General features: G+C 41.8%; 1 protein-coding gene across 5 annotated transcripts in view; it reads right to left on the bottom strand.

Moving 5' to 3' along the window:
• Positions 1–27,883, bottom strand: part of FRMD4B (FERM domain containing 4B) — a 321,761-nt gene that overhangs the window by 240,069 nt on the left and 53,809 nt on the right. The window contains exon 1 of one of the 5 annotated variants that reach the window (XM_078442825.2): positions 27,481–27,585. The exons of 2 other annotated variants lie outside the window; for them this stretch is intronic. The gene's annotated coding sequence lies outside the window, so the exon portion shown is untranslated. 2 more of the 5 variants (XM_078442823.2, XM_078442824.2) reach the window with 2 other exon arrangements.

The following is a 27,883-nucleotide window of genomic DNA, read 5'->3' on the forward strand; positions in this document are numbered from 1 at the left end:
GCATGGCCAAAAAAAGTTGAAAATACTCACTATTTGGCCCTTTAAAGAAAAAGTTTGCTGACCCTTGGTCTAGATGGTAGTTCTTTCTGAGTGGTCTAACATACATATATGTATGTGTGTATCTGTGTGTGTGTCTGTCTGTATACATGTGTGCATGCATATACGTATAAGTGCAATTTTTTTACACTGAACACAAATTATATTTGTAACCAAACAAAAATCAGAATTATTTTTACAAAAGAAAGGAAGGATTGCCAGAAAGGAGGAAGGAGGGAATGAAGGGGAGTAGGAGGGAGGGAAGGAATTGCTTATCCATATTTATCACTATAAAAAAATTTCCACAGGGGTGCCGGGGTGGCTCAGTCGGTTGAGAGTCTGACTCTTGACTTAATCTCACGTCATGGTCTCACGGTTTGTGGGATCGAGCCTTGCATCAGGTTCTGTGCTGACAGCATGGAGCCTGCTTGAGATTCTCTCTCCTTTTCTCTGCCCCTGCCCTGCTCGTTGTCTCTCTCTCTCTCTCTTTTTCAAAATAAATAAGTAAACATTTTAAAAAAAGAAAAAGAGGGGCACCTGGGTCACTCTGTCGGTTAAGTGTCTGACTCTTCATTTCAGCTCAGGTCATGACCTCAGGTTCATGGGATTGAGCCTGGAATTAGGCTCCATAATGACAGTGCACAGCCTGCTTGAGACTCTCTCTCTTTCTCTCTCTCTGCCCCTTCCCCACTCTCTCTCTCTCCCTCTCTTTCTCCAAAAAAACTGAAAACAAAACTACTTTAAAAATGGGAAAAGAAAAATGTCCACAATAAGTGAAAAATGTTAAATGTGGTATGAAGTATGGTTCCATTTTTGTAATGATTGGGTAAATCACTGAAAGAGAAATGCAAAAAAAGGTTTAGGTTAACTGTATTGAGGCAAGGGAAATATAATAATGGCTTTTGTTTCCTATTTTCCTCTTTGTTACATTTTCTAAATTTTCCAGCATAAACATGCTTTACTTACATAATAAAAAACAGAAGATAAGTGATGTTGAAAGGAAACACAGCAAAAATAAAGTTCCAGTCTACATAAATAGCAGCAGCCTGTTTCCCAGGCTTCACCAGGCAAGGGGACATCTTCTTGGTGTCACAGGGTGCACCCCTTTCAGCACACTCCCTATTATTATCGCATTCCAGTAAAACCAAAACATGGCCAAGGCGAAGAGGGTAGTACCCAGGGCCACGTTTCTTAAAAAAGTATTAATGTTGGTCCCCACTGTGACCTAGATAGTTTCTCTTTACATTAAAATTTTTTTTCAATAATCCACTTCATTCCTTCCAAAGCACAGTGCACCATTTCTATCTAGATTACAAAATGTGTTCAGGGAAGAGGTTTTCTGACTTAGTAGTCGGACACTTGTAGGGTCTCCCACCTCGATCACATTGCCCTGGTTTTAGTCTTAGCCAAGATGGACATTTCTGGTAATGCTGACAGCTCCCACTTCATTCATCAAATGTGTACCTCTCTGCTTTTCTGCCTCCAAAGCAGGTAGCAGAAGGTAACGTCCCTGGGGACAACCTTCAACAATGAGGGATCAGTGGATAAATGCCCCAGTTTCTGGGTCCCAGCATCCCGGCAGAGATGAACACCAGTTGCCCAGAGAGACCATCTTTCTTGGCTCTTTCTCCTTCCCTTCTTCCCCTCTTCCTTCTCTCCCTCTTCCTGGAAATCTCCTCCCAAATTAACTTCCTGCACCCAAAATCTTGTTTCAGATTCTGCTTCAGAGGAACTCAAACTAAGAGAGCTCATAAGCAAATATAAAACCAATAAAAAGAATTATACCACAGAGCCCCAGAAAGCTCTCAAAGATGGTGTGAAACAGAGTTCATCCGTTTCTAGAATACATTCCCTCATTGTACATCTATTTAGTAGGCTTCTACATTGGGCCACACATACACTAGGTGCAAAATGAACTGCAGAAACACAGTCTATACCCGTGGAAGACACAAGACGCTTCAACAGTCACCAAGCCCACTATACTATGAGAGTATAGGAAAATATAAGAAAGATTAATGTTGGGGAGGAAAAATAATCTTCCTCTTTCTGAATTTTTAGCAGAGACCCCTGTAATGAAAGATTAACAGGAGAAAAACCAGCAGAATTTATTAACAGGTATACCTCAGGCAAACACGGGAGGTACCCAGGGAAAAACGAGTCACTCAAAGAAGTAGCTTAGAATTCAGGCTTAGATATCATCTTAGCAGGGAAAGGGGCGGAGCATGGAGGCTCCTCCAGGAACAGCAAATAATTTGTAGGAAACATGAATGGGTGCTTAGAAGGTATGAGGTAGTCTCACGAGGAGGTATGAGAGTTTGTGACAAAGTCTATATGGGTGTGGTGTTGACCTCCAGTCTCCTCTGCATTCTCTGCAGTGGTGAAGACCATCTTCCCTGGTTGGTGAAACTCCCAGGGAAGCATCTATGCCAGCTGAAAATTTTCAAGAGAACTTGTCTTAAGGCAGGTAAGGGCAGTTCAGAGAAAGCCTCTCCCTGTATCCACTGCCTTACAATTATCTACTGCTCAAAAATAATTAATATACCAAAGCAGCATATTTTGGGGTGGCATATTCTGCAGGCCTTCACTAACCTAGTCTGAGATGATTCAGCATGAGGTTTTTGAGAGGACACCGTGTAAACGGGGCCCTAACAGTGGAGTTAGACAAAGAGAGGGAAAAGGCTTTGATCCTCGCTGTTTGCGAAGACAGAACAAGGAATGTGGAGATGTGTTCGGCTGGCAAACCACGGTAAAGGTTTGAAGATTTCAAAAAATACATGTTCAGCAAACACTCTCTCCTTTCATCTCATATGAGTTAAATATCCCCAGAAGTGAGCAGGTGCTTGGACACCTTCAGGGTGTTGATTACTGAGAAGACCAAAGCTGGCCATAAAGATTTAAACATGGCTCCGAGAAACATCCTTGCTATCAGAGGCTGATAGAATCTGTTCTTGTTAACCAGGGACAGTGTGGCTCTTCTACTCGGTGGCAAAAGCACTCTAACTTGCTTCAAAGACCCACAGCTTTGGTTTCACAAGGATGCCACTTGAAATTGGTTTAAAGAGTGCCTGCCTATTGGTTCCCCCAAAGTAGCCTCAGAGAATCAGAACCTTAGAAACCTTGAGGGCATGCGCACTCCCCGAGAATCTGAATCAGCTCAATTCCTCCCAAATGCATGCACTTTTGCACAATGCTGTGTATGCAAAGTAAAGGCAATAAATACAGTTTCAGGGCTTCTGTTTATGATTGATCGCCTTTTTTTCTTGTAGCAATCTTGTAAGTTTGACTTATTTTTATTATTCTCACTGCATACTAATACTTCAAACATTTTACTAAATTATGGTTCTCTGGTTCCTACTTCAGAATAGTTTAACTGATTTAATGAGCTCTATCTAATTATTGCATTTCACCTTTCATATGAGAGTGCAGGAGTGTTTTGGCTGAAATAGTTGGTAATAGCTCAAACACTCCGAAAGGAAGAAAATGAGCACGGGTAATGCAGGTCTCAAAACAGTTCATTTTATGCCAGACATAATTCTTATGAACATACATATATATGTATACAGATATATTTATACCTTCATTAATTAATTCATTCATACGTTCACTATCTATGCACCCAGCATTGCTAAAGACACCAGATCAGCTTAAAGCAGCCTTTTTTAAAAATGTTTATTTATTTTTGACAGAGAGAGAGACAGAGCATGAATGGGGGAGGGGCAGAGAAAGAGGGAGACACAGAATCCGAAGCAGGCCCCAGGCTCTGAGCTGTCAGCACAGAGCCTGACGCGGGGCTCGAACTCACAGACCGCGAGATCGTGACCTGAGCTGAAGTCGGACACTCAGCCGCCTGAGCCACCCAGGTGCCCCGACACCAGATCAGCTTAAAAGGCGCTTTCTTAGGTTTGCATCCCTCTACTGGGGGCACAGAACACAGTAGTTAGGGACTCTTGAGTTAGACTGTCTATAGTTACCTCCTGGCTTCACCATTTCTTAGCTATAAGATCTTGGACAAGCCAGTTAACCAATGCGTGCCTCAGTTTCCCCTTCTGTACAACGGGGGACATTACAGCAGCTACCACCACAGGACTTTTGTGAACATGAAATGAATCAGTACATACAAACCAGGTAGGAGTGCCTGGAGCTGAATAAGCACTATAATTGTTGCCTTTTTTTTTTTTGTTACTATTGTAGTGTGTCTCATCTACAACACTCACAGAGATCGCAGTCATCAATTTCTATCTACATACTTATCTATTTAGTTAATGAGTTATCTATTATTGTTTGTTTGTTTGCCTCCTTCATCAAATTATAGGATCCATGGAGACTGACACTAAATTCCCTGTGCCCGGCATTGTGCCCAGTAAGTGCTTTGTTGATTGCTTGAACGAATGAATAAATGATTCTCTTTCGGGACATATGACCCTGTCACGCTAGACAAGACTTTCACTTCAGAGATTTCCAAGGCAGGCACATGTCTATCAAATGCCATTTGTTGGAAATTCCATACAGTTTTCTATCCAGATGGTACCAGTGACAAAGGAAAGCATTCTGGCATGAGGGAAAGTTATGATGCCAGATGACGAGCCAATTCACTGTATTATTCATCATCAAATGTTGTCGGCCAGGAAACTGTTGTCAGCTGAGCTCCACAGTGGTCAAGTGAAGAGGCTGAATTTTAACAGAAGCTGGGATTATCATTAGAGACAGAGGGTTCTGTGCTAGGAAAATGGGGCTTAAACAGTAAGAAGCTTCTCAGTCTTGTCTTGGCTTTGCAACCTTGGGCAGGTCACTTCACCTCTCTGGGCCTTGCAGCTTACTGTTTATATAAATGAAGGACACAAATTGTCATCAGTAATTCCTAACCCTGGTTGTGCACCAGAATCTTCTGGAAAGCTAAATCCTCTAGGCCAGCAGTCAACCAACTTTTTCTATAAAGGGCCAGAGAACAAATATCTTAGCCTGTGCAGGCTGTATATGATCTCTGTTCCAAGGGCTCATACTCAGTTCCCCCATTGTGTAGTCAAAGCAGCCATATATGATGTATATGCAAATGAGCATGGCTGGATATGGCCAGCTTGCCTGGGGGTCACGGTTTGAGGACTCCCACTGTAGGCCACGTGTGGCTTCCGTAGGGTAAGAGCCAATTCTCTGCATATTTACAAAAGCTCTTCCCAATGACCTAGAAGGGAACCATCGGATTAGATGGCAAAAAGGCCCCTTCCAGCTCCTACTGGGGGCTGTGATTCTACATTTCTTAACTCACTGTGAGAAGTAGCTATTCTCAGTCAACGCTATTTAGACAGTAATTTTAATATTCCTTCAAACGCATCACATTTGGGTATTAGCCTCCTACATATGAAGTTTTTACTCTTTCAAAATTCAATTCTCTTCTAGGAGAAGATTGAACAGTTCTTTTCATCGTGTTTAGATCTTAAAGCACTTCTTCCTGTGCGTGATATCCCTTGTCAGTTCTTTGTAAGGGACAATTCTACTGCTAACTTGCAAATGAGAAATTTAATATTATCCCTTCTGGGCACTAAAGTGATACAATACAGGTGAGCCTTCACTTTAAGAAAGGATAATACATAATAATGTGAAATTATGAAACAATTCGGTTGAGAAGCATTTATAGTGTTTGCGCTATAATTCCTTTGTATAGAGAATTCCTTTCTGCTGAGGTCATGGCTGTCGCATGGCAATACCTTCTGGTTTTCTAGGGATAGTGTCAGTTTTCACCTGTTGTCTCTTACTCACATAGCACTCATTTTCATCTCTAACATGTCTCAACTGGATGATAAATTGAACGGTCATCCTTGGTGGTGACCTTGAAGGAAAATAGAATAATTGATCCATTTATTTTATGGTTACTAAGAAGCAAACACTGCTCTGAGGGCTTTATCTATATTATCCCAATTGATCACTACAATATTTTGCTGATGGCTGATGATCTGAGGTTGGGTTTTTCCAAAAGCAGACCCCGAGACAAGGAAGTGGGGATAAGTAGTTTTTGTGGGGGGGAACAAGTTCCCAGAAGCACAGAGAGGGGAGTGAGGGAGAGAGGCAGGAAAAGGAAGGAAGCCAGTACACAGAGCATTTCGAGTTGGTCATGGCTGTGAATAAGCAGGGCTCAAAATCTCTGGGAACTTTCTGAGAGGCTCTGTGAGCATGCCTCCGACTTCTCCCTCAATGGAACAAGGAAGCAGCAGTTTTATCTCATAGCTCCCATCCCGTGTTGGTTGAGGGTCATGCCTGGAGATATTCACTCTCCCTCCTGCATATGTGGCCTGTCCACAGTTACAGGAGCACATTCCTATGACTAGAGAATGACTTTCCTCAGATAAAAGACACAAAGAGCTTTGTCAGTGTGTGTGCCCCGGAGCACCAATGGCATCTGCTACCAGGACACTGAAGCTTAGAGACATTAGGTCACGTGCCCAAAGCAACCTAACTGGTAGATGCCAGAGACAGAATCCTGACCCATGCAATCTGGCTCTGGAGGGTTTACCCTTAACCATAGCAAATGACCTCTGTGTGTCTATCCCTGAGTCAATTATGCATCACCCAATATCTACCCAGGGGTCTTGTATCTGGTCTGAGTGGCCCTTGCAATGGCTCACAAAGTTTGCGCAGAGCGAGGTGCTGTTGCCTCTGTCACAGCCACAGGCTGAGGTACTCATGACCATGGATCCCCCTTGGCCTCTCAGGGTACTGTCAGGCAAAGTCTACTTCCTCCCTCCAACTGTACTATTCTGAGGCATGGTAAATTCTTCTTCAAGGACATCCCTGTGAGATCAAGTGATCAGCTTGTCACAAAGCCATGGCCAGCTTGTTTGTATTCACCTTCTCTCCTTCCCTGCCTCACCCCTGGTCCCTGGGATTGAACTCTCCAATAAAGTGTCAGCACTTAAGTTTTTACTTTGTAACTGAGCACAATCTACCTGCAGTAAGTTTTGACAAACACAAACATCTAAGTAGCCCACACCTGCATCCAGATCTAGAACATGTCCATCAGCCCAGAAAGTTCCTCTGGCCCCTTCCTGGTCATTCCATTCTTCTTACTCCTATGCAACCACTATTCTGATGTCTTTCAACATTACAGAGTGACCCCTCCCATACCATGAGGCTTCTGAGGGAACAAGATTGTATCTATAAATTCCTCTTGAAAAACCAAAATTGAGCCAGAATCTGATCAAACCCCTACATCCAATAACCAATGAGCAATTAACAGAAGAACCCAGTGAATTATACTACAGTGATGATATCAGCAAAATCCAGACAGTGAGCAACTCTACAGGTCAAATAACTCACTTTCTTCAACATATAAATTACAAGGGGAAAACAAAAGAGATAGAGGGGAAACTGACAGATCAAAGAAGGCCCAGGGCGCCTGGGTGGCTTTGTCGATTGAGCATCTGACTTCGGCTCAGGTCATGATCTCACGGTTCGTGGATTCGAGCCCTGCATCAGGCTCTGTGCTGACAGCTGAGAGCCTGGAGGCGGCTTCAGATTCTGTGTCCCTTTCTCTCTCTGCCCCTCCCCTGCTCGTGCTCTGTCTCACTCTGTCTCTCAAAAATCAATAAATGTAAAATTTAAAAAAATTAAAAAAAAAAAGAAGGCCCTACAGACATAACCAATCTCAACGGACTGATGCTACTTGGATCTGGATTCAAACAATCCACAAAAAAATTATATATCATCCATGAGGCAAACATAAAGGGAAACATTGATTGGATGTATGACACCATTAAGAAATTATTGTTAAACTTAAAGATGTGACATTGGCATTGTGGAAGAAGAGACCTTACCCTCTAGAGATACTCACTAAAATATTTACAAAATAAATGACCTTCTATCTGAGGTTTGCTTCAAAATAACAATGAGGGGGGAATGGAAATACTGAGACAGCACAGTTGATCATGAGATAAAGTTGGAGCTGGGTGACTGGGTACAGGGATGCCCATCATGTATATTTTGTCTTTTGTATATGGATTTTGTTGTTGTTCACAGATGAAGATATATGGATTTTGTATTTAGGCGTTTCCATAATTCAAAGTTAAACAGATAAACAGAAAGGCAGAGAATTCTGTTAAAAAGCAAAACCTGATGTAGAATTCCAGGCTTGAAAAGAGGTTTTTAAATTGCTACTTCCCAGGAAAAGTGAAAGTTAAGGACCTAGAACGTGCCTTACTGGCCTTCACCCCTCTCCCCTGCAGTCGTGGATGCAGTGTGAATCACGCTGGTGGGGCAGAAAGAATCTGGGCTTTGGGGCCAGTGAGACAGGGACTAGAGCCCTGGCTCTGCATCGCGGCAAGTCACATAGGACGTCTGATCTCAACTTGCCCCATCTCTGGCATGAGACTAATACTACCTTGAGCACTAATTAAGAGACCCAGCACCTGAGTGGCGAGCATTGTGGTCTGGACCCAAATCCATCTAACTCCAGAACCCATGCTTGGAACCACCATGCTGCACCATCCTCACTAATGAGATCTCACTGTTTGCCAGTTGACTTTGGAAACTCATAGCCAGACGTTCACTGTAAACAGTAGGGCACGTGGTCCCTAAATCAAACTCTCATTCTTTGACTCCCAGTTTTATCATTAAAAATGTGGCCGTGGGCAAGTCACTTGACTTCTTAAGCCTCAGGGTTTTCTTCCACAAAATGGGGGTAATCACAGTAAGTGCCCAGGGGTTTTAGTAGGAATAAAAACAATAATATAAGCACAATGGCCACCTGGTATTTTCGCCTGCCCAGTATCCATGCTGTCCTGATGCTCTTTACAGGAAATTAGTCTCTCCCAGTCGATGGCGTTTGAGCTGGAATGAGACTACTCTCAGCTCCAGGGGGAGAATATGACTGGTCTCTCAGAGCACCACACTCTCCTGGCCATGACTGGCTTAGACATGGGTATGGGATTCACACTGCGTCAATGGGATCCCAGCGTGGGACTTACTGCTGCCACTACTGAAGTCCCCCATCATCCGCATTTGCTTTCTGAGGTTTCAGTTACCTGCACTCAGCCTTGGTCCTGAAGTGGATGATCTTCTTGACATATTGTCGGAAAGTCAACAGTAACCGAAACCTATGGGGTTAGGGTTAAGGTAAGGGTTAGGGGTTAGGGGTTAGGGGTTAGGGTTAGAAGTTAGGGTTAGGGTAGTGCCTCCGTCACTCACTCAAACCTGAGCTCATTGCGTAGGCATCTTACCAACTCCCGCCATCACCAGGAGAGTGAGTACAGTACAATAAAATGTTTTGGGAGAATGACCACATTCCCATAACCTTTTTTAGAGTATATTTTTGTAGTCGTTCTATTTTATCATTGCTGCCGTTAGTCCCTTACTATGTCTAATTTGTACATTAAACTTTATCCTAGTGAGGTATGTACTAAAAAAAGCATAGAGGATGCGCGTTTGCTACTGTCCCACTAGAGATCCTGGGACGTATCACTCGCAGTTAAGGGAGGGATGCTGACAAAATGGGACCACAGCACAAAGAGAGCCCACAGGTGGAAGAAGTACAACCAAAGGATGCACGTACCAAGGACTGAAGCTGTTTCTGCCAGTGCCAGCCACACCAGTAAATAAGTTACCTTCCTAGCCTATGCCATTCTATGCTGATTACTAGAGCGTCTGCCAAAGAGCAAACACTTAAATGTTAGATCCCATTATTGCTAATATGAAAATAGGCAAAATTTCTCATGCTGCTCTTTCTTTTCTTGCTTTGCTTGGATTATTTGTTTTAAAGTCTTTTTTTTTTTTTTTACCTACAGGTAATTTCGAATAGATGCAAAAGCAGCGAAGAACGTATAACGAACCCCCATGAACTTCAACAATTATTGACTCATGGATAGCCTTGTTTTGTCTGTACTCCATCCACATCCCCTTCCCATCTTATTTTGCGGCAGATTTCCGGTATAAACCTTTTCATTCATATTTTTTTCCAGATCCTTTTATAATGTTTCCTTTTGTAGTGCACACTGTTGGTGGCCTGCCCATCATCCATTTCCTCAGTCGTAACCTCCAAGGTTTGTTCTTTTTTTTCTCAACCCCTTCCTCTACACAGCTAGAGATACAGGCCTTACTCAAGCCCCTGTGGTGCACCCGTTTGCCTTAGGGATAATTTCATTTTCCTTGTCAGTGCCCGGGTCAGGAATGTGAGTCAAAATTTGCTACTGAAACATGAAGGGAAGACTGCTGGGGAAGCAAGATACGTCTGGGAAATTTTAGGCCCTCCCAAGGCAGCTCAGAAAAAAATGGTCTCTCTTTTCCCTATGAATGTTGTCCTGTCTGGACATGATGCTCAGATCTGGAACACTCCTATCTGCGACTGGCTTGAAGAGTAAGCTCATATCAGGTATGGCAGAGGACAGGGAGAAGCACATTGACGCCTTAATGATATTATTGAGCTGCTAAATATGCAACACAAAAACTGTGCCCTACCTCTGAACTTGATGTTCTGAGAGTTACAAATTTGTTTCACTGTTTAAGCCCATGTGTGCCCGGGTTGCTCCTATTTGCTGCTGGAAGCACTTAACTTTCCATCTATACAGACCTATGACCTACACAGTCTGGGTTCTGAAGGCCGAGGAAGGTATCAGTTTAGGATGGTGTGGCAAAGGGAATCTAAAAGAGATTGGCTTAATCCAGAAAGAAGTTGATTTCTTTCTTGATTTCTTCCTCATAGATGAATTTGCGTAGGTGGTCCCGGCTAAGGTGGCCCTACAATCATCAGAACCACGTTTTTTCTGCCATCCCTAGCCCACAGCTTCCATCTCATCTCAGCCAGCTGCTCAGGAAGAAGACGGCCACCAGCCACTGTGAAGAAGGCAGAGATGATACAGACACTCGACGCCTTTAAAGATACAACCCCCAAATGAATCGCACAAGTCACATCTCACTGGCCAGAACATAGTCACATGGCAACAATCAGCTGCATGGAAGGCTGAGAAATGTAAACAGGATTCTGAGTGGCCATATGTCCAGTTCTATTACTACTTAAAAAAAAAAAAAAAAAGGAAAAGGAATTACTGGGGCACAGCCAGCAGCCTCTGTTACAGAAACAGGGAGGGTTAATTGATTTGGTTCAACTGACAATTTTTAATTAAAACAACTTCAGAATGTAAACAGGATTTAAAAGACACGTTCTTGATCACTCCTCCAAATGACATAACAGAATCTATTTACTTCATCCCTTTCATTTCTTCTTTTTAGGTTGAGCTCAGAAGGATTCCAACAATCAGTAATCCTATGCCGGTCCAGTTTATTACCTTGTACACATGAAATTAATAACTAAACACTGCCAACTTCCCTTAATTCCAAATGTCTTTTCCTCAATTAGACTGCATAACTGTGGTTTAATTATATTCTGCTTGATAGTCACCAGAATCCCATAACAAGCTCTTATTTCACAATCTTGTTATTAATCAGAGTAATCCAATTTATGGAAAAGTAAAGACAGACAAACCGAACAAAATGACAGGGCTGGCAAGAAGCACAGTATTCTGCAGCCGGGCTGCAGCAGCTGTCAATAAAGTGTATATAGTTAAGATATAAGCGAGACTTTGATTCCGGGGCAGCAGGCTTTAAATGATGCATGAGAAGCCACCAAAGCAAATCCCTTTCTCCATGGTCCCCTCCGGGTCAAGCACCATGTTTCAATTATAATTTCACCAAATTGCTGTGATGCAGCAAATGTTTCAGATTAATAGCAGTACAGCACAGCTCTCTGTGGGATGGAATCAGAAAATCTTGTTCAGAGGTTTGCTGAAATATACCCCAAGACGCTCAGCTGCAAAACACATTAAAGACTCCAAATGATGGGAATATTTCTGATGTGTATTCCCCAAAGAAGTTACTTTTGCAGAAAACAAGTTTATCATTTGTGGTAGCAAATAAAATTTCTCCACACGGCCAAAGAGGCTTCTTGCAATTACATCAGGAAGGCACCACCACGCGGCTCATTATGGAAATCATATTTACATTAGTAGGGGAGGCTATTGTTTTGCCAAGATGTGTCTCTTTCTCCAGCATGCTCCTAAAGAGCTTGTAAGAAATACTAAATCATTTGGTTTGGCTTTTCATTTCAAATGACGCTATTCCCTGGAAAAAGATTTGTATAGATAGACATTATTTTGAAAATTCTACCTCAAATTACCAGCCAAGGTTTAAGATGATGTTTACTAGGAACTTGCCATGGGTCAGAAGGCCACTGCATTACCATACCAGACACATCAGGAATAGAGACCGCCAAATGGACTGCAAGTTTTGCCCATACTCGTTAGTGGCTGTATTCGCATTTTCAAGCCTTGAAGGGAGTCTTTGGGAAATTGTATTTTTGGCTAATGTCCTTTGCATACTTTATCTCAAAAATAGGAGCAATTTGGGATCTGACTTCTTTATTGAGGGATTGTTCTCACTAACACCATTGCTTATGGTTCTAAGTAAAGGAGAAAGGATGCTCCCTAAAAGAGACGAAGGCTGGAGGAAAAAACTTGGGACTCTCTCTCCAGGAGTAATTTACCTAGTAAGAATGGGAGAAGACCAACCATTAATATACAGCCTCAGCTCTCTTTCACCTTTTCCACTCCTAAACTGCATACTGACAACAAGTGTGCATATTCTCCCTCCCTGTCCTACTCTTGGACTTGACAGGGGTGAGGCAAGTTCCAATCTTCAATCGGACTAGTTGGGTAAGAGTCCACTATACCACCTCAACTCTTCCCAAATTTGGGCTCCAAAGCCCAGGTATGGGGATGGAATATAATGTAGACCATTTTGGTTCAAGTCTACAATGTGGCTTCATTGTCAGTAAAGCTCGTATCTTGATCCCCACCTCACTCCTCCTTCTGAACTTGGAGGGATTGAAATATGATAATCTCTTGAAAACCCCACACCTGGTATGGCTTTCACAGAGTCATCTTGCATGTGACCCTAATTTGCATCCCCAGCCATATCTGTCTTTTTCTCTAGAGTCACCTCAGTACATATATTTCCATTTCTCCAAAACTCTTCTGTTTTTGTGTCTGTTGGAAACTCAACTGATGGTTTGTAATCCAGCTGCACGGGCATGTGGAGTATTTTTTAATAATGAGTTTGAAAACTTGTGTAACTTATGACAATTTGATACTGCTGAATGTGACATGAAAATTTAGGGGAAAAAGAAGATGAACTCTAGGCAAGAGATTTGAAGGAGTTATCCAACACAACGTTTAGTCAAAAGGGAGAAAACCTATTCAGTTCAACAAAGAGAAGGCTGCTCTTTCCATTGACACCCACAGCAAAATATTATTGATCTTTCAAGCCTGAGCCCTTAGGCCAGCTTCTCTCCCTAGGCTTTTCCCATCCTGCCATATAACTTCTCTTCTTTGTTTCCAACCTTTCACTTGGGTCACTCCAGTCTTCTTCCAATATGCAAATGCTAAAGACCACCGGTAATTTATATAATGGTCAGAATTACCTTCTCTCCTCTCGCTTTCTCATGTTTAGTGTGGTCTTGGCTCATGTACCTGCTAGGGACTACTACGTACATGTGACAGAACCCTGAACCAGCAAACCGAAGTTAATATGAAAGGAAGAAAGAAACATGGTTCCTGGTAATTCATCTCAGCGTTTCTGACGCCAAAGCTACAAGTTTAAATGCTACACACGTGATTACAACGGCAAATGTTCAACATAGCAAAAACCAAAGATTTACAACTGGAAGATATATTCTAATACCATATAGTTCCATTGTCTTCAACACCAGAACACTGCTGCAGGTCTCATGTGCTATTTTTTTTATGCAGGGATTTGCCATTTTGGCACATTAAGCATATGCCACTGAAGAGACCACAGTGAACAAGACACAAAGGGTTCTTGCCTTCACAGAGGCTACTATCTCATGGGGCAGATGGGTTGTTTAAGAAGCACATGAGCCAGGAATGGTATGCTATGAATGGAGAAAGAAGGGGTAGTAGGAAATCCCACAGCAGAAGCAATTCATCCAGTCTAAGGGTTGGAAAGGTTTTGTGAAGAAAGTGGCTTTTTAGTTTAGACCAAAAGAATGTGTTTGAATGAAAGAGCAAACATCTGGGTGCTAGAAGATAAATTCAAGTTACAGGACTGCCTTACAACAGCTGGGTGACCTTGGGCATGTACCCTTTCTTCTTAGGCTATAGCTCCTGATCCATAAAATAAGTTAGGGTTTGGAGAACTTAATCTGGAAGGTTCCTTCCACCCAGGAAGGAAAAATTTTTTTTATGTTTATTTATTTTTGAGAGACAGAGACAGAGAGAGCAGGGGAGGGGCAGAGAGAGAGGGAGACACAGAATCTGAAGCAGGCTCCAAGCTCTCAGCTGTCGGCACGGAGCCCGATGCAGGGTCTCAAACTCACAAATGGTGAGATCATGACCTGAGCTGAAGTCGGACTCTTAACTGACTGAGCCACCCAGGTGCCCTGGCAGGTTCCTTCCATCTTTATAAATCCTGAAAGAGACTGCCAGTCATTTTAGTCCATCTTCAGTCCATCCTTTACAACAAAAAGCAACTAACACAAATAAGAGAAAATCAAAGAAATGTCAGTAGGGAGGTTATAATGGTGAAATTGGGAAAACGAATAAGCTGGACCATCATAGGTTCAAATCCCAGTTCTTCCCTTTACTAACTGGGTGATTCTGAGAACATTGCCTAACTTCTCAGGGACTCAGCTTCCTAATCTGTAATATGGGGCGAGACTATTACAGTTGACTGTTGAACAACGCAGGGTTAGGGGCGCCAATCTCACCTCACACATTTGAAAATCTACAGATAACTTTAGACTCTCCCAAAACTTAACTACTAGTAGCCTACTGGTGAGCAGAAGACTTTCTGATAATATAAAAGCAGTTGAGTAATACGTATTTTCCATGTTATATGTATTACATACTATATTCTTATAATGAAGTAAGCTACAGAAAAGAAAATGTTAAGAGAATCATAAGAAAGAAAAATAAATTTACAGGGCTATATCGTATCAAACAACACAAGGGCTCCCAAGCTTCACCTTTTATAACTTCAGTCCTTGGAAAGAGAAAAACCTCAACCTTCAGGGTACCAAGTTCAAGGAACCCAGGAAGAGCTCCAGTTGGTCTCCCTAGAGTCAGGTGCCTGGACAAACCAAGGGTCAAAAGAGACAGGGTCCTGCTGTAAACAGTGGTTGCTCCTACAGCAAATAGGGAGCTGTATACAGTGGTTGCTCCTATAGCAACCAGGGAGCTGTATACATGGTTGCTCCTACAGCAACTAGGGAAATAGAGCTTGGCTAGGCAATTCCCAAAAGAAGGAGACTGAAGTAGAGCTGAGTAGAAAATCCAACAAATGTTGACTAGATTTTTATGCAAACTGCTTCTCTAAAATAATGCCGAAGACACAACTGATTGAATAAATGAAACAAATTCTTTTAAAAGCTGAAATTCTGGGGGCGCCTGGGTGACTCAGTCAGTTGAGCGTCTGACTTGGGCTCAAATCATGATCTCACATGAGATCGTGGGTTCGAGCCCCGCATCGAGCTCGCAGCTGTCAACACAGAGCCTGCTTCAGATCCCCGTTTCTGTCCCCCTCTCTCTGTGCCGGTCCCCAGCTCACGCTGTTTCTTAAAAATACATAAACATTAAAAAAATAATTTAAAAAAAAGCTGAAATTCTGTTTAGGGGAAAAACACCACATGGGGTTCAGAAATCACTGAGCATGCATATATTGGCTTTGCTCACGCCGACATAGCCACATGAACCTGTAGTTCAATGCCCAAGTTCAATTCCTTAGACTTTAGTTTGCTTTCTTAGAAGATGAGATGAGCAAAAGCTGCAGTGAGATACAGCACTTGACAAATACCCTATAGAAGCACTGTTGCTAAGAGCTTTTCTGCAGCCCTAAGAATATCACAGAATTAGGTAAACTGGGAATTAAAGGTCATACCCTGGAGATATGTGAAGTGTGTCTGCTCCTGTGCTTAATGATCAAAAACACACTCCCACAGGTGTGTGTTCTGGGAACATGACTAACAAGGAGTGAGAAGGAGGAGGAGAAGCAGGAAAGGGGAGAAAGGACAAGGGAGAAAGAAAGGACAGGGCGAAAAAGGGAAGGAAGTAGGAAGGGGAAAAATGAAGGAAGGAGGCAGGAAAATTAAACCAGTCTGTTCTGGGGCACTGCTGTAACATCTTTCTTTAAAGAACAAATTCCATGCAAGCATTTCACAGTGGCGTTTTTGTTTTTTTGTTTTTTTGTTGTTGTTTTTAGAAGCTCACTGAAAGCAATTTTCTTCTAACTTAAGGATAAAAGCTTTCACCAACATTTTCTGAGATATTTTAGTGGTGGCAGGAACAGCCAAATCTGTTCAGGGACTGCTCAAGTGTGGGGCTTGTGTCACTGCTTGAGATGATGTCATGGGAACCCCAGAGGGGCCCCGAAACAACACTGCATCCCAGGGTAAAAAGTTATCCTTTTTGGGGCACCTGGGTGGCTCGGTCAGTTAAGTATCCGCCTCTTGATTTCGGCTCCGGTCATGATCTCATGGTTTTGAGATCCAGCCCTGCATTGGGCTCTGCACTGACAGCATGGAGCCTGCTTGGGGTTCTCTCTCTTCTCTCTCCCTCTGCCCCTCCCCCCTTCAAATAAATAAATAACATTTAGAAAAAACAAATGTATTCTTTTGTGATCATCTTTTAACCCCTCTGAATAGCCCTCAGGCAGTCTCAGTTTGGTGCTATTATGTGTTGAGTCCCTCTCAAAAACCAGTCTATCCCCTGTGGTACAGAGTGAAAAGAGAGCCCTCTGGTGGGCAGGAGGACTGAGACAGAATTGAATAATACTGATGTGTTTTCATTGCCGTTAATACTCTAGTAATGTTCAATTGTAGGGTATGAGTATTGGTAGTCCTTTTATAGTACTTATGTAAAGTTATCTTAGAAATTCTTTTTGAGTTTAAAAAAGGCAGCAGAAGAAAAAGTTCATGAGTGGTAGTACCAGATGTAGCAAACATACAGGATGTACCCTTTTAGTGACTAAGCATGTAGGATTGTGAGGTTCCTGGGTCAAAAGAGATCCCATGTTCTTAACCCACGTCAATGTGGGAGGAACAGTCAAATATTCTGGGTGGGAAAGAGCACCACGGTATTCTGAGACCTCTGTCAGAGCTTCGAGTCTTAAGAGCTTCTTTTCTTCAGGGCAACATTTTCCCTTACGAAGTGCTTCCATTAATGACAGTCATGATTACAAGGATTTAGAGCCCTAAAGAGATTTCCTCTTAAAATCTTTAGTCTAAGAGGATAGTGTGGACTCCACAGTAGAAGGAAAGTCTGCCAAGTATCTGTGCTGGACTAATGGAAAGCCTCAAATGGATTGTAGAACTGCCTCACCTCACATTAATGATAAAACACTGAAAAATATGAGACCATCTTGGGAACTGCTCACCAAAGGGGCACTGCCCTGCATTTCATGCTGGTAAGCTTCATGAGGAGGAGAAGACAAGAAAACCTGGAAACTGTTGGTGGAAAAATAGAGGATTGCTTTGCCAACTCCTAAAAATAAAAGCAATAAATGTTAGCCAACTGTGGATCCATACAGTTATTTTTAAAATCAACCGAAATAAAATGGAAGACTTAATTTCCATTATGATGACCTTATTGCGAGCCCTGAATTGATTATTTCATTTGAAAGAAAATGCATTTGAAAATAAAAGCCAGTTACATCCAACACAGAAATAATGAAACCACAACACTGCTCAGTGAGCCTTTTGTGGGTTCAGCTTGCAGATTTGGTTCTCCTTGAAATAAAATATATGTTAGCCCTGTTTCCTCTTTATATATGAAATCATGGCAACCATGTTTATTGCACTCTCTTTTTTTCTTTGGTCCTAATTCTTCATTAGGATTCCTCTTCTATACCCTTGCGGTACAGGTCTTTCAAAAATACTACCTAAATCCATTTAAGCAAAGGGTGGGATATTCTGAGCAAGAAATGAGAGGTTAAAAATCACCTTACTGCCTTTATTTAGTATCTGTCACAGACAAGATCTCATGGGAGGTACTATGCTATGAGCATTTCATTTTAATGAGGGTCCAAGACAAATACACAAAAAGCGAAGAGTAAGGGAAGAGAGATTTCTTCTTTAAAGAAGAAACATAAGGCTTTACAGGACTAAGTGCCCAGTCAACTTTCCACAGGGGCTGGGGTGGGGGATATACCTCAGTGAAGGAGGTTTGGCCTGGAACCAAATACAGAGCAGTGGTGCTGGCATACACACACACACACACATCTTGGCTAAATGGGACAGCTCAAGAGAGCAAACATACATAGGTGCCACGTGGGAATAGAATTTTTCCGAGTTGGCTGGAAATCTGTATGTTTGTTTGTTTTCTCCTAAATGTAAAACCTCAGGCAACTAATTAAAAAAAAAAAAATTAACATCATATGGATGAAAGAAAACATCTGTAAACTAGATTCAGCCCATGGATTGCCAGTTTGCAATCTCCACCATGTAACTAAGCCATTAAGGCTTGAGATTTGAAGCCATCATTGAACTCTGAACTAACCAGAAGAAAGAGGATTTGTATTGTCTTGAAAGAAAGGGGATATTTCTATAAGGAGAAGGAAAAGAGTAAAAAATATACTATGTGGAGGGCAAAGGGTGAATGAAACCCCAAAGCAAAAAAGGGAAAGGCATGTCCAGGAAACAATGAATAAGTTTGTCTGGTCAGAAGACAAACTCATGTATGGAAGAAGTCAGAGATCAGGCTTGGAAAGCAAACGAAAGACCAGGTGGACAAAAACCCTGAAGTTTAAGCGATGAAGCTTAGGTGTTATCCTATCGGCAATGAAGATCTAGGGACCCAGAGACTGAGGCAATCAAGGAGGTTTTCCAACAAAATTAACCCAATTTATCTGGAAGATAAGGAAATTCCACGGGCAGTGTCTGATCAGAAAGTTACCGCCCTATGTCAGGAGATTCAGCTGGAGGCCAGAGGAATGGAAATCTCATGGATGAGATAAGACCTGCAGCAATGGATAAATCCACAAGACTGATAAACTGTTTCCTCTTAGAAGATGCCAGAGATAACTCTTCTGTTTGGGATCTTCAGTATTAGTAGGTGTCCTAGTGGAAATATCCAGGAGGACATTTGGAGCCTGAGTTTAGGAGATAGTCCAGGGACACTGATGTATTTTGGAGTGTTTATCCCACAGGGGGATGGTCCAGGAAGAAATTCCCCAAGGGAAAGGCTTTAGAGGGGAGCATGAATCTTGGAGGATGAAGGCCCAATGTCTATGTTTCTTCCAGCGTACTTCAAAACCTTTCTAACTTGAAAAATCCTTGCCCTTGAATTTGTGTGATCAAGTGATCTCAAGTATCTACACATTCTATTCTATTCTATTCTACTCTATTCTATTCACATTGTTGTATATATCACCCAATTGACATGTGTACTGAAATCTCTAAATCTCATCTCTTCAACCCAGTTTATATTTTAAGACTAAAAAGGAAAGAGAAAAGAAAAGAAAAAAAAAAGAACTGTAGAATAGATACCGCCCTGTCAAGAATGGTTAAGATATAGTCCTATCAAGGGTCTAAGAATTGCTTAAGATTCTTTCCAGTACTGTAAGTAAGAAATACCAGAGTCTTCATCCATAAATTCATTTTATAGCCATAGAAAATGAAGCCCCTTCAATCCAGAATTTATCTGACAGTTACCAGCTGCTTTACTCCTCCACCAGAGCTTGGCTTTCTGAAGGTTTCACCCCATGTTAGAAAAATGCCATCATTTTTGATGCCATGCATTAAAAATACATTCTCCTGAAAGCCTAGAAACAAACTCTAATGTTCATAGTCAATTGACTTTCTACAAAGGGTCCAACATGGTTCAATAGGGAAAGAATAATATTTTCAACAGATATTGGGACAAGTGGATAGCTGCATGAAAAATAATGGATTTGGTCACTATCTTGTAGCATAAACAAAAAAATAACTAAAAGTACATTACAGATCTAAATTTAAAATAAAAACTCTAAAACTTTTAGAAGAAAATACAGTGGTAAATCATAGTGCCTTTGAGATTTCTTAGGCATGATCCCAAAAGCAAAAGCAAAAAAAGGGAATTTCAATAAATCAGACAACATTAAAATTAAAAATTTCTGTGCCTCAAAGGGTACCATCAAGAAAGTGAATAGATAACCTGCTGTCTTGGGAGAAATATTTGCAAATCATATGTCTAATAAAGAACGTACCTCCAGAATGTAAAAAGAAATCCTATAACTCAATAATAATAATAAAAAAATAGCCCCACGAAAATATAGGCAAAGGATTTAAATAGACATTTCCCCAAATAAATAGGCATATGAAAAAAACATTCAGCGTTATTACTCATTAGAGAAATGCAAATTCAAATCATGAGATACTACCTCACACTCACTAGAGTGGCTGTAATCAAAAGGACAGACAGTAATAAGAGTTACCAAGAATATGGAGAAATTGTAACCTTCACACATTGCTGGTGTAAATGTAAAACAGCATGGTCAGTGTGAAAAACAATTTGGAAGTTCTTCAAAATGTGAAACATAGAGTCTCCACATGACCCAGAAATTCTACTGCTGGGTATTTAACCCAAGAGAAATGAAAACATCCGTCCACACAAAAACTTGTACACAAATGTTCACAGCAGCATTATTTGTAATAGCCCCCAACTGGAAACAGCCCAAATGTCTACTAACTGAAGAACGGTTATCTAAAATGTGGTATATCCATATAATGGAATATTATAAAATACTTACAGCCTTACAACATAGAAAAACCTCAAACACGTCATTCTAGGGAGGTCAGAAAAGATCACAGATTGTATGATCCCATGTCCAGAATAGGCAAGAGACAGAATAGTACAGAGACAGAAAGTAGGTTAGTGGTTGCCTAGGTCTGGAGTGGGAGTTGAGAGTGTGGAAAGTGACTGCTTATGGGCACTAGATTTCTTTTAGTGAATGATGAAAATGTTCTAAAGTAAGATTATGGCAACAGTTGCCCAACTCTGTATATATACTAAATGTCACCGAACTGTCACCATACATATATCAAATGGGTAACATTTCAAATGTATAAACATTTTCCATGGGATGTTGGTATGTAAATTACATCTCACTAAAGCTATTTAAATTTTTTTTAATGTTTATTTATTTTTGAGAAAGACAGAGACAGAATGCGAGTGGGTTAGGGGCAGAGAGAGAGAGAGAGAGAGAGGGGGAGACAAAGAATCTGAAGCAGGTTCCAGGCTCCGAACTGTCAGCACAGAGCCCGACGTGGGGCTCGAACTCACGAGCTGTGAGATCATGACCTGAGCCGAAGTCGGATGCTCAACCAACTGAGCCACCCAGGCGCCCCTACATCTCACTAAAGCTATTTAAAAAGTACATCTGCACCATATAGTGCTACTAGCCAAACAGGGACTTCTATTATTTTTAGCCTTCTTTCTTTAGGTCCCTGAACCAATCCTTCCCTTTGTCAGTAATGCTTTCATTCTGTTCACCACGAACTGACCCCTCTTATCTTTCAGAACAGCTGCCATATTCCTGTCTCTCAAAACACATGCCTGTTCATGTCTCAGGCACTTGCAGTGATGCTTCCTTCCTGGAAAGCTTTTCTCCCAGATATTTACAAGGCTGCCCCTTTCCCACCATTTTGGTTCAGTACAAAAGCAAAGACTTGGGTATCTTTAGCCCAAGCAGCCCACAGTTACCACCTTCCACCCGTTTTGCTTCATGGCATGTGTCTGTCCCTAAGCTGGCTTCTGTGTTTATTTCCATATTCATAGTTGTGTTTGTTTGTTTATGGATATACTAGAGCTTATGCTCCCTGAGGGGAGGAGATGGGCCCTAGCTTTCTCCACCACATGAAGTCTGTAATTAAGAATTGCTAGCTACCCAACTTTTAAGACAGATGGAGCCATCATTAAGATGCTTGGTTCTGCCCTTGTAATCATGTCAGAGTAAGCAGTTAAGTTAGGTTTTAACCTGATGCCTGGAGGCCAGCAACAAGGAAGTCACGGCCAGTTACTGGGAAAGTCAGAGAGGCCTGTCCTGGCAGCAGTCCATGAGAAGGTGGGTCACACCAGACAGGCCCAAGATGGCAGATACCATGACGGGAAACCCCTGACCAAATTAGGAAGAAAAAGTGGGAAACCCTGCTTCCAAGAAATATCTGCCCTAAGTAGTGAATATTCCACCCCCTGGTTAACAACTGTCAATGAAAGATAAAAACCTAACCCCCCGGGGCGCACATCTCTCTCTCTCTCTCTCCTTCTTGAGCTCACCTGCTCTCACATCTGGAGAGTGTACTTTTGCTTTAATAAACTTTTCCATTTGTGTCCCTCATTCGCTGTGCTGTGTTTGTGCTTGAATTCTTTCTAGTGAGGAGATCAAGAACCTTCGATGATATCTTTGGAACCGGCTGGGTCAAGGCTCTAGGGCCCAGGGTCTCCCCATTTCACTAGGAAACAATAGAGTAAAAAAAGGAAAGCTTTCCTCCTCTCCAAAACTCTACCCTCATTCACCCCCCAGTTACCCTGAAAAGCAGCAAGGATTTACTCTACAATCTGTTTACACAGAAAGCCTCTCACCAAAAGAATGATTTCAGGAAAATGGATTCCTTTTCACCTGGCTGGCTTGATGACAATGTATTTCAGTAAAACTAGAGTCTCAAGCAAGATTGATGAGAGGAGAGAAAAGCAAATAACAGAGGCTAGCCCACACTTCTAAGCAAAAGAAAATCAAAGCTGGGCTCCAACAATAGGTGTCAGGAAGCCACCCAGTGTTGTGCTCTGTTCCTCCTTTTAGTTTGGAGTCCTCCCATTAGCGATTACCCAGAGAAAACGATGATGATCACTCTGGGAAACAAAGGAGGAGAATGAAGCATGGCAGATTGTGGAGTTTCTCAAATTTATAGCTGCCTTTGTGCGGGTAGCCACAAAGCATCAAGCCCTTCAATCTTTGAAAAAGAAATACAGAGAGAAAGAGAGGTGGTGGCTGGGTCGGGAGAGGGAGAAAGAAAGGGAAAAAAGAAAAAAATTGTAAACATAAGAGTATATCTTCACCTAACATTCTTCCGGACAATAAGAAAATCAAAAGAAAGGAAATGATAGGAATGAAAGAAATTTTATATAAAAGTAACATATCTATTGATTTCTCTTCTGTAAAAAAAAGAAAGAAAACAGGGCTAAAGTTACAAAGACAAAGCCATTCAACTGGTGCTTGATGCCTTTCTAACCTGGGACAGTATTGGTGAACAGCATAGTCAATAGGAAAAACGTCAGCAGCCTCTTCACAAGTTAGCTGTTCCATCATGAAAGACATCACATCCAAGTAACTCAAACCAGGGTTCCCAGAGAGATGAAGACCAAGTTCAGATACAGCAAAAAAGCTCATGCTATTGTAACCATGTCTCCGGGCCTGAACGTTTTAAAGACCCAGAGCATATCTGAGCCAACCGCTCAAATATTGAGGACTGGCATTCAGGAAATGTCCTCATGCTCACGCAAGAGGAGACCAGAGATCACGAAGGGATCCTTGCACCTAAGCCTCTTCCTCCCCCACTTCTGCCCTAACCCTGACACATCCCAGATGTTCTGCCAAAAACAAGTTTAGCATCCGCTTATCATAGGCTCTAGCCTTAGCCCTGCAATTACATCCTGCCTTGGCAGGAACCTGAACCTGGCAATCAAGACTCCCTCTGGTCTCTGATTTCTGCATCTTGCTTGTTTGGGGAGGCAGCTGAGCAGGGGCAATGACCACATACAGAAGCAAGGGTGTGCAAGACCTGCATCTGAATCCTGGTTTGAGTTTGGGCAGCTGGCAGTGTGTCCTTGGTGAAACGGTGCCAGGAATCTGTCTTTATGGGGATATGGAGCATCTGGCAGTTCCTGGCACTCCATAGGTGTTGTTCTGTTTATATGAAGTTTTTGAGATTTTTCCTGCAGTAGAAGGGTTTACTCTGCCCAAAGGACAAACTGCAAATGACCAGATGCCCACAGCATGGCAGTGGTGAGGAGCACAGCGTTAAGAATCAAATGAGATTTGTGTTTCTGGGAATCTTTTGGTCAAATTCCTCTTTACGATCTGAAAACGCCTTAATACTCAGGATTTACTTAATGACGCTGCATCGCCGCTTGACACAAAGGGGAAATCCGGAAACTTACTGTTACGCTGGGTTCTAGCGTTCTAACCATTTCCAACAAAGGAGAACACAGAGAGGGAACAGCTAATGTTTGTAAAACTTCTCCAGGTAAAATTCTGGGGACTGTTTCTATTAGAGCATGGTGCGGGGCCTGCCCATCTAACTGACCTGCAAGTTTGACTGCACATCACTGCAAGTGATGACTTCTGTCCCAGGGGAGTTAACAAAAGGGTCAGGGCATCTCCTTCCTTGAAAGAGTCACCTGTGTCATTGGGCTTGGTCCGGCCTCTGACCCAGAGAGCTGGGCCAACTCTGGAGCCAGGCCTGCTTAGATGTAGGAGAACAAATTGCTCTGCGCACAGGGCTGTGAGCACTGGGGACCATCCACACTGCTTGGTATAACTAGACGGGAGGAGGGATAAAACCTCTGCTCTTACAGTTGATTACATTTCTTCAGCCTTCAAAGAATCCAAGTAAGACCTAAAGATTCAGGCCATCTCTAATTTGGGCAAGATTTTTATAACAATGGGTTCAAATTCTAGCTCGATAAGATCCCAGCTGGACGGTGCAGAAGGAGTTACTTTTATCCTGTCCCTTGGTTTCTTTATCAATAAAATGGGGATAACAGCGGGATCCACCTATTAATAGAGGATCATATGATGCTGAACATATTGTATAAATGATCAGATACCACACACAGAGTGCCTAACCTCCAGTGATGGCACTTTGTGATGACTAGGGGCTATAGCATACTGGTGCTCTCCCAAAGGAGGACCAGCTGATGTGAAATATATTTAAATTACCTGATGTCCCAATAGCAATTTGGCCTCAAGGCAATTTGCCCAGCATGCTCTAAGACTGAACCCCGTTGCTCAAGCTGATTAAAAAAATATGGAGGGCATGATCAATAAAGCCGTTTAACAAAACATAGATGGACTTGCATCAAATTTTATAGCATAATTCCAACTAGACTCCACATCATTTTAAGAAGAAATATTTTATTTGTTGTTACATGAAGTTACTCTCTGTTATGTTGTTTGTTTGTTTTTTTCTACTCAGTACACAAAAAAGAAAAGGGAGAAATATGTTCAAGAGGAAAAACAAGGCTTAAGGACTGAGAGGTAAATGCTCTTTGGCAGAAATGAAATCCAGTACAAGATAGTGAGGAAGCAAAACTCATGCTTCTGAACCAATGTGACTAAAGCAGTCTGCTGTAAGGTTTGAATCAAAAATCAAAGGTTATGCATGTAGGAAATCCCTGTTCTTAGACATTTCGTGCTTCAAGTTTCATTTTGCCATGAGCAGGAACACACATACAATTATTAACTCCCAACCTCTTCATTGTCTAAGAGAAACAATTTTTCAAAAACCTGAATTTTTCTTCTCTCTCAAAACGCCATCTATCTTTTGTTTCTTCTATTTTAAACAACTTCAGACAACATGTTCTTTTAGGACTTGGACCTACAGTCTCCAGAACTCTAAATTCTCTAAACACTTCTGGATCAAGCCAGACGATCAAAAGACTGAAAACATGTGGCATTTTGACTTCACAGAGTCATTTGTTATTATTATTATTGTTATTATTTTACATTCTTATTCCCTTGGCTTTTATCAAAGGCTGATACAAGAAGCACCATGGTGACAAAGACATATGTACAAGGGCACGCACTGCAGCAGTTTCCAGTAGGAAAAATTAGAAATATGATATTCTACACGTCCATCAGTAAGGGTACTGGTTAAAGGAATTAGGGCACATCCATATAATAGAATACTATGTGGATATTAAAACAAATGACACAGTGTTATATGTACTGATATGGAATGACTTCTAATATATATTAAATTTAAAAAAAAACAAAAAAAAAAAACAAGGTGCAGGGGCACCTGGGTGGCTCAGTGTTGAGTGTCTGACTTTGGCTCAGGTCATGATCTATGGTTGGTGAGTTCGAGCCCTGCATCAGGCTCACTGTCATCAGTGCAGAGTCCACTTTGGATCCTCTGATCCCCTCTCTCTCTGCCCCTCCCCTGCTCATGGTCTGTCTCTCAGAAAATAAACATTTTAAAATAAACACAGCACAGAAAAATGTACATAGAGTGCTCAAAACTGAAACATACACAAACATACATGCACATACATACGTACAAACATGGTCGCACATGCATAGAATATCTCAGACTTGAAATCGATGGCTGTCTCTCAAGAGAATCTCAGAAGCAAAGGTTAAAGCGAGAAATATTTTTTTTCACTAAATACCTTTGTGTGCTTTGCATCTATTAAAAAATTAAACCCAAAGGGAATGGCCATTAAGTTCATTCTGACCCTGTGTGCGTCACAAAAACCAGTTCTTTAAAATGTTAACTGGTGGGGCACCTGGGTGGCTCAGTTGGTTAGGCCTCTGACTTCAGATGGCCTCATGATCTTATGGTTCATGGGTTTGAGCCCCGCATCAGGCTCTGGGCTGACAGCTCAGATTCTGTGTCTCCCTCCCTCTCTGCCCCTCCCCTGCTCATGCTGTCTGTCTCTCTTAAAAATAAATAAAAACATTAAAAAAAATTTTTAAATAAAATGCTCATTGGTGTCCCACAAAAAAGTATTTATCTTCTACCCACCTTGGTGACTCACAATGCACGTGCTATATTCGAGTCTCTGAGAAGGTCGGCAATCAAGAATCTTGTGTCATTTAGTTTAACCTCAAAGTTCTCAAATTTCTTGATCATAGGACTTCCCCATTTTTTTTTTTTTTTTTGAGAGGCATTATCTCTGAACACCTCATCCTGGCAAATATAACATTGCAGCATTTATTTTAAAAGGCTTTGGCCACCAAGGCAGGCACTATCTCTGACAGGAAAGAATTTAGCAAATCAAGTCACCTTTATTTACTCTTAGAAATGAATGCACTTCCTATGCTGAAATCATAGGAAGTCTGTACTGAATTAGAACTTTTTCACACTTCAGCAGCCAAGAGACAGGGAGCAGATGTGCCTCAACTTTCTCATTTTTAGAATGGGTATAACAGCACCTACTGCGTGGGGCGGGGGTTGTGAGGTGGAGATTAGATAGCCTGTATAAAAATGCCTGTCCTAAGTGACACGTAAGAGAAGTCAAACACTTACTAGTACCTGCTACACTTTTTTCTCTTCTAGGCCAGCAGTTTCATACATGCGTGGGGCTGTTTCCAAGAGGCAGTGGAGGAAAGATGAAGGTAAACCCGACAAGAACATCCGGGAGCCTGGAGGAGTGCCGTCAATGGGTCTTTGTACAAAGAACGAAGTATCTTAATCACCTTTGTTGCTTGTGACCAGAAAGGTCAGCGGAGAACGAGACTCCAGGGGTGAAGGCTGTAATAAGCTGTTCTATTCACCATCATTCAATAAATATGTTTCTGGCTTTGGAAAGATTAAACGCAGCTATAAATGAGGTGGCTCTCTTATCTGCTGCTAGTTGGTTGCTGCAGAGACCATTCTATTTGTAAACATTATCCAGGATTCACACCGATGAAGGCTTAAGCTTGGTGTTTATTCACCAGCTGCCTTCGCTGCAGGATCCGTTCACATAATAAGGGAAAGCCGTGAGTAGATTTTACCCAGGTGGCCACCCCAAGAGTTTAACAGCTATGCTGGATTAAAAACCACAGTATGTAGAAAACAAACTTTCACTTATCTTCAAATTCTTAAAGGATAGAAAAA

This window comes from Panthera onca, chromosome A2, assembly GCF_046562875.1.
Source record: "Panthera onca isolate mPanOnc1 chromosome A2, mPanOnc1 haplotype 2, whole genome shotgun sequence".
In the NCBI taxonomy this organism is placed as follows: domain Eukaryota; kingdom Metazoa; phylum Chordata; class Mammalia; order Carnivora; family Felidae; genus Panthera; species Panthera onca.